This window comes from Colias croceus, chromosome 10 (assembly GCF_905220415.1).
Source record: "Colias croceus chromosome 10, ilColCroc2.1".
NCBI classification, from domain to species: domain Eukaryota; kingdom Metazoa; phylum Arthropoda; class Insecta; order Lepidoptera; family Pieridae; genus Colias; species Colias croceus.
Window position 1 is genome coordinate 2389652 of NC_059546.1, and position 14094 is coordinate 2403745.

General features: G+C 32.5%; 1 protein-coding gene across 7 annotated transcripts in view; it reads right to left on the minus strand.

The window, feature by feature from the left end:
• The window catches only part of LOC123694735 (protein tramtrack, beta isoform), a 437925-nt gene that overhangs the window by 67746 nt on the left and 356085 nt on the right, over positions 1-14094 (minus strand). The window lies entirely within an intron of this gene.

The window sequence follows — 14094 nt, forward strand, 5'->3', positions numbered from 1 at the left end:
CGTTCTCTTAATGGTGTGAATTCGTCTTTAGTTGTGTAAGACAATGATTGGTATTAAAATATGTGAAAGAAGAAGATGTAGTTATTTATTATGATACTGTTGTATTCGGGTATGTTAGTAACTTAGTATATATAATAAAACACTAGTATCAGTAAATAGACACACAACTCTGAGGCTCGTCCTCACTGCCCAAGCGGTATTGTCGAATGTCTCACGCCTCCGTACCGAGTTGCCCACTATATTTATTAAGAGAATATAATACCATATTTAATATAACTGTCTATATGCTACAGATATAAAATTATATTGTTGAGGTCTAAAATGTGATCGCGTTAGCAATTCATCAGTTATAAAATGCTACTTATCAGTTATAAAATAAAATAAAAAAATATCATAAATTTTTTTATTCAATTTACCATTCTTATAACCGGAGTATGTATTAATATTAGTACCTAGATAATATTCATAAGTACCAACTATAAAAACAATATTTATTTACAGGTTTGAAATATGTAAAAATAACTCGTGTAGATTCTATAGAGGCAATATCACCTTTGCGGAGCTCTATAGGTGGAGTAAGTTCTTCGTCTGATTCCGATACCAGTCTTGTGCCGTCCACGGGGCGAAAGAAACGCAAGCATTGTAGGAAATCATTGTCGGACGTAAAAAGAAAACGATTAACTAACTTAGGTAAAAAATATATAACCAGGAGGGGTAAAGTTATAAACGAAAAGGTCATGGGAGAGCCTTGTAAATGTCGATACAACTGTGTTGATAAAATTACTCATGAACAAAGAATGGATTGCTTTAAAAGATTTTGGAGTCTGGGCAGCAAGGAGAAACAGTGGGCGTATGTGATTACATTTACTCGTAAGATAAAGAAACGTCGATGCAATAGTGAGAATCAACCAAATTTTCGGAAATTTACCTACAAGTACAATTTACCCATACCGTATACGTCAGACGCCTCTGTAAATAACACAGTTGCTGTGTGCAAAGTTATGTTTTTAAATACTCTGGCTATCAGTGAAAGGATTGTTAAGACAGCCTTCCAAAAATTCGATGGTGTTTCTGATGTAATCGATAAAAGAGGCAGACATAATAACCACAAGATTGTAATTGACAAAGAAATGGAACGTAGTGTTTGTGATCATGTAAATACATTTTTACCAGTCGAGTCCGATTCCGGCAGAGAGGGATCGAATAAGATATATTTAGACGGAAATTTAAGTATAAGGCGTATGTTCTCTTTATACAATGAATGGTTTGACGCAACAAAATATTTAAAAGTGGCTTTTACAGAGCGCCAATATAGGGATATTGTTAACAAAAACTTCAATATAGGGTTTCATACCTCCAAAAAAGATGCGTGTAACACCTGACACATTTACCAAAATAAAAATAGATTAATATACATATTGAGATTATAATATTATTAAGTAGGACTAAGTAAATTGTAAATCATTATAAAGTGGCTGTATATTATTATTGTAATTTGTTTTAACAGAACGATGATATCGCAAAGCGATACTACCTTTTAAATAAAAATAAATACAATTTATCTATTTTCATATATTATATAAGTTACCTTTAAGGTTTTATATTTTAAAAAAAGGTCTCTATAATAAGTACCTACTTAAAATCAAAATAAAATGTGAAAAATTCAATTCAAATCACCATTCATAAAACCGGAGTGTTAGTATTCGTAGATAAGAATCATTAATACCTACTGTATAAACTATATTTGCAGGTATGGAATATGAAAAAATAACTCTTGTAGATGGCAAGACACTTATAAAGTATCAAGACTATATATTCACATTTAGTGGAGCAAGAGATAAGAAGGGGAGAAGGCTGTATCTCTATTGTCCCAAGAAATCGAGTATCAACTGTAGGGCTCGTTTGAAATTGAACAGGAAAGACGAAATTGTTCTAGCCGATAACGAGCATAACCATCCACCGTATATATTACAGAAAGTGCGAGGTGGGAGGTATGTTCGTCTGTCAATGTCTAATAAATGAAACGCTTGATTGACAGACAAGAACTAAACTTTATTTTAAAAAACGAACATACCTAAGCCATAGAACATAACTTATACTAGTTCGTAATGAGTGATATTGTCGCTACCAAATCGACATAAAATAACTCAATGTGAAAAAATGTGTGTCAGAAGTGAAACTTCTTTAGCTAGATTCAAAGATACCAAAATAGTTGCCTTTCTCTATGACGTGACGGTATTAATATGACGCAACATAGAAATTTTACTCTCAACGCGCCTAAAAAAGTTTCGCTTCAAAAAAGGTGTCCATGGTTCAAGTATACTTTAATACAAGTATGTGTGAATAAAAAACTGTTTACTACAAAACAATTATATGTGAAAAAAAAATGTAGTTTACCTTGGATAGAGTGAGGGTATTTTATAAAATTATAAGTAACTAGCAGTGTCCCGCGGTTTCACCCGCATTGCTGAGCTCCTGTTGGTCTTAGGGTGATTATACATATATATATAACTTTTCTCGATAAATGGGCTAACACCGATAGAATTTTTCAAATCGGACCAGTAGTTCCTGAGATTAGCGCGTTCAAACAAACTTCAGCTTTATTAGTATAGATGTACGCGTGAAGAAAAGAGGAGTTTAGCTCTAGTTTGAATTTTCTTTTTAATAAAGCTTATTTTTCAAACTTGATAGATTTAATTCCATAGCCTTTATGCTGTATTACATATTTGTTAAAATGATCTTCATTTTGACATTTTGTTACAGTTCCCTACAAAATTCTGCCAATAGATCCGAAGCGGTCTATTGTTGTGTTAGATAATTATTCCTTTGCGTACACTGGTGTGGGGAAGCGATACCTGAAATGTTCTACAAAGATGAGAACAGGGTGCCAAGCTCGCTTCAGTCTTAACAAGGACGGTAGTGTAAACTTAGTGGAAAAGACACACAATCATCCACCAAGACAGTACTATAAGGGGACTGATGGTTTTTATCATGTTATTTAGTATAAAGTTTCCTGAGAAATTATTGAAAAAAAATCGATCACGAGGTGGGATTCGGTTTTTTTTCTATTAGGTACTTTAAATTATCTGTAAATAACCTTTAATCCAACATTAGACATGCTATAATAATAACTTCTCGTCTGTGGAGCAACCACAGATAATATAGTCTTTCTTACCTCTAGTTTTTTTTCCTAACATAATTTAATTTTAGCATATATGTATTGTCAAATTTTGTTATGTAGTTTTCGTGAAGAAACTGCTTTCAATATTTAATTGTGATATTCATTAAAAAAATATATATAATGTTACAGATAAAGTTATGTACGCCGTTATTGTCATACATCTTAGATACTATGTTCAATGATTATTCTTGTAATGTTTCGTATTATGTATGATGTGGTGTTACTCAAATAAATAAATAAAAATAAATGCAACCCACAGCGCAACATTTCCCGGCAGAGTACCCACCTTTTAGAGCGTCTGGCGGAAAAAGAGCACAGCCTCTGCGTCGACGCTGCGGTGTTTGTAAAAAACGCACATCAAATTACTGTGAAGGATGCAACGTGGCCTTATGCCTATACACGTGCTTTAAGCAACATCACATTTAACTTTTTTTCACAGTATACAGAAACACACTACTCACACACGCACACACACACAAACGCACGCACGCACGCACGTAAGCATGCACGACGCACGCACGCACGCACGCACGCACGCACGCACGCACACACACACACAAGCATTCAACGCCCTCGTATGCGGAGTTATCATCCTAAGTTGACTTATATCTATTTGACGAAAACATCAATACTTTGAGATTTTGCGGAACGCTAATTGTAAGTAATTCTATAATATAATTATGGGGATCAAATACTGGAAGGGGTGGAGGAAGATAATAAATAAGCTCATATGTGTACTTGTTCCCTAAATTTCTCGGTATAAAAGTCTTATCCATATTAACCTTACCAAAATGGACAGTTTTTTCGCCTAAAAGTACTGTTTTTTTTACTTGTATTTCACATTTTTTGTTTGGCATGTACTTTTGCTTTGCTCGCTAATTTTATTCGAAATACAATGTAGTAAATGAATTGTTAATTCAATTCAAACAGTCTTTCCAATGTCGTCATTTCAACGTTCATTTGAAGTCCTATTTTGTATGTATACATATATATAATAAATCTGTAGAAGGGTCAATTCTGTACATTGAAAATATTGAAAAAATAAATACCAGGGGGTGTTACTGGATCGATACCAAACCCAAATATGTGATTAAAAAAATTTTTGTCTGTCTGTCTGTCTGTCTGTCTGTATGTGAAGGCATCACGTGAAAACTAGCGGTTCGATTTCGATGAAACTTGGTATAATTATACCTTATATATTGATGGCTTGGTATAATGATACTTTTTATCCTGGAAAAATACGTAGAAAAAAATTAATCTTAATTTTTCAGTTTTATCCATAGACGTTGTTCCGTAGAACCGCGAACACACGTTGCGTATTATTATAGGCCTAACCGTATTTGGGAATTGGGTCCAATATATATTTATAAGATGTTATTGTCAGAGGTCTCAAAATTGAGAAATAAACCATCCACGCGAAGACCGACATCCGCGCGGACGGAGTCGCGGGCGGAAGCTAGTGAGAAATAAATTCTTTGAACAACACATCTATACATATAATAAATCTGTAGAAGGGTCAATTCTGTACATTGAAAATATTGAAAAAATAAATACCAGGGGGTGTTACTGGATCGATACCAAACCCAAATATGTGATTAAAAAAATTTTTGTCTGTCTGTCTGTCTGTCTGTCTGTATGTTCAGGCATCACGTGAAAACTAACGGTTCGATTTCGATGAAACTTGGTATAATTATACCTTATTATCCTGGGCATAAAATAGGATACTTTTTATCCCGAAAAAAAACGTAGAAAAAAAATAAATCGTAATTTTTCTTAATTTTTCCGCGCGGACGGAGTCGCGGGCGGAAGCTAGTAGCTCATAAAATAAGAACTATTTGATTGAACAATGCCACGCTTTATGGTATTTATCTATATATATAAAACTCAAAGGTGACTGATATAGTGATCTATCAACGCACAGCCCAAACCACTGGACGTATCGGGCTGAAATTTGGCATGCAGGTAGATGTTAGGACGTAGGCATCCGCTAAGAAAGGATTTCCCGAAATTCTTGTGGGAACGGGGAAAAAGAGGGATGCACGTACAAAGTCGTGGGCGGAAGCTAGTAAAATATAATCTTAAGTTTTTGAATATTAAACATTCCAGACACTTGAGCTTTGTATCACGTAAAATAAACCATGGTACATGAGCCCAACTTTGGTCAAGAAGTCAAGTGACTTTTTTTTCTAAAAACTTTTGAACATGTTTTGTAGAAAAAATATGTACGCATGGTGTATGAGATTTTTAGCTATATTATTATGAATAGATGTAAGGTTTCTTAATTAAACAAAATTTGGTTTGAAAAATGTTTCTTTTTTTTATAATAATCAAAATTAGTTTACAGATAATAGTACTACATTTTTGACTATCAACTAAAGCTTATTTTTCTAGCTCACTTCATATGATATGATGAATACTATATAGTCGGAAATTTAATGAGGTTTCATTATTTCTAAAGTTTTCTAGTACATTTCATAAAAAAAAATAGAGAAATCGCGATTAAAAAGCACAAGTGTACTTCATCGGGATCTGTCTATGGATTAACCACAGTGTGGTCCCACAGATGCGTCTATTCCACGATGGCCGCGCTCCACAGACGCGGGATTAAAGGAATTAATAAAAATAATTATCTTTGATTCGAGCAATATCTCAAAAAACAACATAAGACATGAAGAAGTAGTGAAGTCATCGTAATGTTTTTTTCTATTTTCACACGGTCCTATTCTCTATGTATCTAGTTGAAAACAATTTACGAGGGCATCTTACATATGGCTAAATTAGGTTCATATATTGGTTTGATACCATGACACTTATAATAATTATTTTTCAGTACCATTCCGTTTTATAAATACGAGTCGTGGTGGCGTGATCATGGAGATCGACGGATATACATTTTCGAAAAACAACAGATCCAACACCCTTTGGTACTGCTCTAGGAAAATGTCAAAAGGCTGCTTTGCCAAAGTGATGACTAATCAAAAAAGAACCGCTATAGCGTATTATCTGTCAGAGCATAATCATCCTCGCAAAACTTTGCACTAATTAATTGTGACCTAAGAAATGTTATTGCCAAAAATATATTATACCTATATATTTGTATAGAATAAAGATCATATTTCTTAAGTATTATTATATCTAGATTGATTATATTTAATTATTCTTTAAACTTACTTTAGACTTTTTTTCACAAACCTACTATGTACGAAATTGAAAAGTCATTTGAGCTCTCTGAAATCAAAAGCTGAATTCAGACGTGCTTTCCTCTACACAATGTAATAATTATGGTTAACGGTTTTTTTTCAGGATTGACATTAACTTATGTCAAGTCGGTCAACAACGCAGTATTGGCGCTTTGTGAAGGGTATTCATTCACAAGAAGTAACAAAAACTCCTATAACTGGTTGTGTTCGAAACGAACGGTCCTAAATTGCAAAGCCAAGATCAAAATCAAGAATGACGTCATCACAGAACACTTGCTGGAACATAACCATCCACCACCAAAATACATGATAACGAAGAGGGGTGTCTATTTAAAATTGGATTAAAGTTAGTTTTGGCTCGTAGCTCGTATTTTTTTTTACTTAATTTTAGTAGTTAAGCTGTATTATATTTTAAGTACCAACCTATTAATAATTTATAAATTAAATTTATGTAAATCATACTTGTTAGTTTGTTCAATAAAACGCACGTTTTAAACAGTTATCTAAGACTGTATTTTACAATTACCTTGCAGCTGACGGACTAATCCGGCAACTAGCTAATTCTGTCCAGTACTGCACTAGTATAGTTATTGAACATCCACCTCCTAAATACATGATTACGAAGAACGGTGCTTATTTAAAATTGTGGTAAAGTTGGTTGTGGCTTATGGCTGGTTGCAGAGCTTGACCGACCGTCAGTGCGTACCGTCGGTCCTGACGATACGCATCAACAATTGTATGACTATGACACTAATGCGCATGACAATACGCGTGCGTATGGTCGGTCTAGCTATGAACGGTTTTATGAATTTCCATACATATGACAAGCGCGACCGACGTACGCACTGACGGTCGGTCAAGCTCTGCAAACAGCCTAAAAGCTCGTATCTAATATATAATTTAAATATATTTTTTTAATGTAATGATGCTAATTAATTAGTTAATTTATTAAGTTTTAATATAATCACACTTGAAAGAAAATTTTACAATAAAATGCATGTTACAAACTTCTTCTTTGTTTATGGCCCCATCCAATAAAGGGACTTCGCCAATGTCCAGAGTCAGGATAATGTTATAAACATTACCATCTAGGGAAACGCGTACCATCTTAGATCTCAGCTTAACATCAGGCGAGATTGTGGTCAAGCGCTTCCCTATCGACAATAAAAAAAATGTGTGCGTTTACTAGTGTACACACGTAAGAAGTAAAACTTCTTTATGAACTTATTTTTCAAAAAATAATTTACTATATGCAACTTTACAGAAATACGTCGAATCACGCGTAGTAGGCATAAGAAAAAGATGGCGCGTGACGGAAAAATGGCACGCGTAACGAAAAAATGTTACACTAAATTTTTTTCCAACCCCGATAAAGAAGTTTCACTTCAAAAATGTCTATAATCTTTTCTTTAACAACTTGCATGTGTTCCGAATATATTGGATCTATAATTAAAATTAAAATTGTATGTTCAAAACCTACAATTTTACATGTAATCTCGACAGGATTGTTATTTAAGCAAGCTTCAGTATTTTTAATGGTTTCTGAAGAGACGAGTTTTAATTAAGCTAATGTCGACTATTTATATCGGTGTACCTATTTCATAAGACAGCTCATAATTACAATAATTACATGAGAGTTTAATAAACATCTAGTCCCCATTTTACTAACCAGGTCAATGTTTTCAGGGTTGCCATTTCAATATATAAATGTGAAAAATAGGAAGACGCCAGTGTTGCTTCTTCTCAAATACACGTTCAGCCAAACCACCACTGATACTAGATACTGGAATTGCTCTAAAAAGTCATCTAGGAAGTGTAAGGCTAAGTTACGTTTTGATGCCTGCGGGAATTTGGTGTTTTCTTTTCTAAAACATAACCATGCCCCACCACGATTCTATAGAGATACAACTGGTCATCATATCAAGCTTGAGGATTAGTCACTTCTTCTCAAAGAAAATTAATACCTAGTCTTACTATAAAAAAGATATATAAATCTTGATGTTTATTAAAATGTCTTGGTAGCAACGGCTGTCTTGTATGTATAATAAAAAAGGTTGCTGTGGCATCCCGTTTTACAATGTTCTAGAGGTTAGACACAATAGTTTTGTAAATAGTTTCAATGTAATAATTAAAACCTTATACATGTGTTGAATAATGTGTGTGCATGTGTGTAATTATGTGTTTAGTGAGACCGTTTCTAGCTACTATATAGGTACTACAATCAGTCTACTTCTAATTACTACATGAAGATAAACATATTCTGTGTAATAAGTTTTCAGGATAAGAAGACCAACACGATTCAAATCTAGTTTTAAAAACGCTTTTTATATTGTTTGTATCATAGCAAAAGAATAAGAATGCTTACCTTTGGAGAGTGTACGCTAGCCAATTTATTTTAAAAAGTCGGATTTAATAATTTTTCGTTCTGAAACTGAAATTATTATCTAGATTTTTTCTGAATGATTCTACATGGCATAATGTAATTAATAGTTTTTTATTAGTGAGATATTTTCAAATTTAATTTTTTAATTTTTATCTCTTTCAAGCTACACTGAGAAGTCAGATAATATTTTTTCTAATAGATATTTTTAGCATCTAATGTGAATTATATTTTACGAATATCATGACGTGAATTACTATTTTAACAAAACATTGGTATGTCATCAATTTTAATATTACCTATCTTAATATAAGTACGTATTTTAAAAGAATGTGGTAAATGTTACATAAATATTTCATAAAGTCATGACGAACATACATCACCTTCGTAGTTATTAGAGCTAGCGCGCAAGAGCAACTTTTGTCTCCGCAACTATTTTGTCTCTCCCATCAACTCTATGGGCTAGTACTATTGGTAAACCTTTATTATAAACCTAGATAAAGCCAAATGTATGTAAAACGTGCAACATAAATACAATTGTAACTGTGTAAAACATATGGTTTTTCAAATAAATATATTTTTCATTTTCATTTCATTTTTTCATAGTAAGAAAGTGCGAGCACGTAGCGACGCAACTTCCTATAGAGTTGATGGGAGAGACAAAATAGTTGCAAAGACAAAAGTTACTCTTGCGCGCTAGCTCTTAGATTTCATTTTAAGATTCAAACGATTATTTGATAAGTGATCATTAGGAGGTAATAAAATTTTAAAATTTTACGTATTGTTTGTTTTACTTACCTTTTTTAATTGAATTAAAAAGCTGTAATACCTATTTCCATATTTCCTTCATTACTGAATGTAGATCTAAATTTTAATTCTTATGTCATTATGGAATCGGAAAATGGTAAAAAGAAAAATGTAAAAATATATATAACTACTACAGGGCAAGAGGTGTTTTACCAATTTTTCGTTTCGGGTTCAGTTATTATAGTCGAGCCAATTTAATAGGCAACATTTGACGTCTATCAATTTTATCTTCGAAGAGAGGTAACCTGCTTAAAAACATCGATTAAAGTGTATTAATCGATACGGATTTGAAACATTTGTCAATCGAATTTATTAATTTATGATGATTTTTATTCACAAGTAATCAATGCATTCGATTCTAGATGTCAGATTTCGATTTTTAGAGTAACGTCTCTAGTATTTAAAAAGAAAAAAGGTTTATTGACACAAAATTGTAGCGACGTCAGTTCTTCAATTCAGAAATTGTTTATTATGTTTAGGATGGTTTATCAGTAAAATGAAATCTTAAAATTACTTGTATCGTTCATTATTTTTATAAATATGTAATCGTAATTGAAAAAAGTTAAGCAAATGTGCAGTTCTAACAAAACGAAATATCATGTTATTCTATGTCGTCGTTACTAGGTTACGTTGTTGAATTTTGTTGAACTGTCAAATGTTGCCTATTAAAATGGCTCTACTATAGCATTAATATTTTTGTGAATAATTATTAATTACTGATACTTTTTAGGTTTTTATTAAAATAGATGTTTCTTTATGTATTGTATGATGATGATGAGAATGTATAATGACGATATTTTTGTAAAAAATATTTTATTTACTTAAAGTGTGTGAAAATTTAACAGTTTGTGTGATAATGGATAATCACCGTCACTCGGGTTTCAGGGCTTAAATATGAATATATTCAAATTGAAAATGGGAAGAGGCCGATGTTGCTAATTAATAACCATACGTTTAGTCAAACAACCAACGATAGGAGGTACTGGAACTGCGCCAAAAAGGCGTCCTTGAGGTGTGAAGCGAGACTGCGCTTTGATAGCCAGGGACATTTGGTTTTTTACTCCTTAAATCATAACCATGAGCCTGTGCGATACTTCAAGAAAGCCAATGGGCGATATGTTAAAATATCATAATGTTATGTACTTTTTGTGTACAGAAACTTGTGAAACTGACATTTTTAACATTTGTAAGATTTTATGATTATTGTATAGTATAATTTTCTTCCTTTTAATACATCATATTTATATGTAATTATTAACATATGTGTGTATTTCAATAATAGAGTAGATAGTATATAAAAAAATAAAAATCGTAAATAAAAAATGGTGTTATAACATTAATAATTATAATGAATTAATTTAAATTTTCTGTATAATTAAATTGATCACTTTCCAAGCTCTCCCACTATTCTGACAAAATAATATACAGAAATACGAATGCAGTTTAATAAAAATTATGTACACATATGTCAGGTACATTTAATTCGGTATATTTTCAGGCCTTCGCTTCGAGTACATAACTACGTTTCGTGGTAGCCGCCTAGTGAAGGTACAAGGGTATACCTTCTCGAAAAACGACCATGGTTACTACTGGCGATGTTCTAGAAAGGCCCACTCGTGTAAGGCGAAAATTAGGATCAAGGATGACGTCATCACTGACGTCAATTTACAACATAATCATGCTCCACCCACACCTGAGAGCATTAAGTGGAATACCTTTCAAACGGGCTATAACTGCATTTAGTTATTTTGTAGACGTTTGATGAAAACGGAAGAATTTTTTAATATTTTGACGAAAATGGTAAATTGAAATGTGTTGAAGGTGTGGGTAAAATAGTAAATCAAGTTCTGATCTCATTGTTAAATTGAGGTATTTAAAAATAAACGTTAGATGTATTTTGTTATGGATAAAAAACAGTAAATACGGTATATTCATAAGTTTCGATAGTGCGATTTAGAAATTTCGAAAAAAGTATTAGTCATTGTGATTATTATTATGTATAAGTTATTTTAATGAATTAAATTTATAATAGCGCCTTATTTATGAATTCGTATATATTTTTTGATAACAATGAATTGAGTAATATGTATCTATGGAAATACGCGTGCGTATCGTATCTAGCTATGAACGGTTTTATGAATTTCCATACATATGACAAGCGCGACTGACGTACGCACTGATGGTCAGTCAAGCTCTGCAACCGGCCTTATACAATATACATTCATGCTTACATTCATGTATGTTATAATATTTATTTTTGTAGTAATTTAATGTTTTTGTCTTTCTACAAATATATATAGAGGTACATATATATTTGAGTAACCTGTGCGATGTTTAAAAGTATCTAGTAAAACAGTAGGTATATTTAAATAAAGATCATAAATAAAGAGGCTTCTATTTATGGCCTTTCCAGGATTAAGTAGTTTTATTACAAAAATTGCATTGTTCTTCCTCTAAACTTTTATATCACTACATAGTATAAAACAAAGTCGCTTTCTCTGTCCCTATGTCCCTTTGTATGCTTAAATCTTTAAAACAACGCAACGGATTTTGATGCGGTTTTTGTTAATAGATAGAGTGATTCAAGAGGAAGGTAGTATATAATTTATTAGGTTTTAGACAAAGCGGGCGAAGCCGCGGGCGGTAAGCTAGTTGCTTTATAAATTAATTTCTTAGTAGATATTGATTGCATCTGTTATTATATCATTTTTTTTTTGTAAAATATTTAAAAACACATGATGCTACTGCTTATAGGTACAAAATCTATATATTATATATACTGGCAATATAATATGTATTCTTAAAGAATCGTTCGGTATAGATCAATTATATTTATAAGGATCTAGCTTCTGAAAGATTTAAGCATACAAAGGGACATAGGGACAGAGAAAGTGTCTTTTTTATACTATGTAGTGATGTACCTATGTCATCTTATGCGAATTTAAATAAATATATAGCAAAGTGCATAAGTATCAGGAAAGTAATTTTAAATATTTCCTTGTAGATACCAAATTTGAATATATTAAAGTAAGTCCAAAGACTACTCTCGTTTTGTTCAACGGATACACCTTCTCGAAGGTCAGTGACTCCTTCACGTGGAAATGCTCAAAGAGCCCCAAGTGTAAAGCCAGGATACGAATCAAGGATGGAGTGTTGACCACAAGACCAGAATGTGATGAGCATCCCCATGAACGCCCTAGGTTAATCAAAACTAAGTCTGGCATATATGCAAGAATATATATGTAACTAGCAGTCCGCCCCGGCTTCGCCCGTGGTATATATTTACGTTTTCTCTACATAAGAATTATCCTCGTACTTCAAGGAATATAATAAAAGAAGAATTAACGAAATCGGTTCAGCCGTTCTCAAGTTATGCGCTTACCAACACATTTTGGGATTCATTTTTACACGCTTTATATTAGCTTCACCTGTATGTTTGTATGTTTGTAACCGACTTCTTTGGGCGCGATTTTGACCCACTTTAAACGGCCAGATTTCGTTCAAACTTTGTAGATTTATTGAGGACCGATGACAATACACTAATTTGATAAAATTTTCTATTTTTTAGTTCGGTTTTCTATAAAAAGCGTGTTTTTTAGTTTTTTTTAACTATTATTATTATATTATAGATTATTAAAACTTGAAGAAGATTTTTTTAATTTTTATTCTAGATGTTACTCGCAAGATTCTGCTTTCGGTGCATTTAGATCAAACGAATATAGAGCTAGGGCAAGATCATTCTTTCGTGATCTTTTAGTGTAAACAAACACTCGTATTCAGTGTTGTTCAGTATTAGAACATTGCATAGAATCTTTTCGAACGCAGAACAAGGAAGGAATGCTCTACGCTTGTTTATACTATTCGATCGTTTGATGTAAATGCACCGCTTTACTAAGTAAATATAGTTAAGTTAATATAAGTAATTTCTATTGTCAAATCTTTATGGAATCGATATTTTGATATCTCTATTTTATACGATTAGTTAATTAATAAAAATGAAATACACTCACTAACCTCGTTCCACTTGTTTTTTTTGACGTGACAACGTCTTATAATTAGATAAAGCCGGCTTCACGCACGAAAAAACATAACTCATGCGGCGTTACCTCGCTCTGACTCATCTGAGGCGTTCCATGTAAGGCTTGAAGTGCAAGCGAGAGCGCGGAACGAGCGACAAAGAAGCACAATCGGACGTTGTCACGTTCAACTATCGTCAGTAAACCGACCTTACAGACAACCAATTTTTATTATTATTTAATGCTACAATTTGATACTTCAAGTAATTAAACTTGCAATATTTTGAATTAACATGATTTTAATAGTTATACTACTTATATTGTTTGGTAAAACCCTTGTCATTTACACATTAAAATATCAAATACCTTTCCCATTAATATAATTGAGATTTGTTTGTAGATTTGAAAATTGAATACATACAAACAAACAAAAATAATCGTCTGATCATATTCGGGGGATACACGTTTTATAAGGTAGCGGGGTCCTACTTCTGGAGGTGTTCCAAGTTT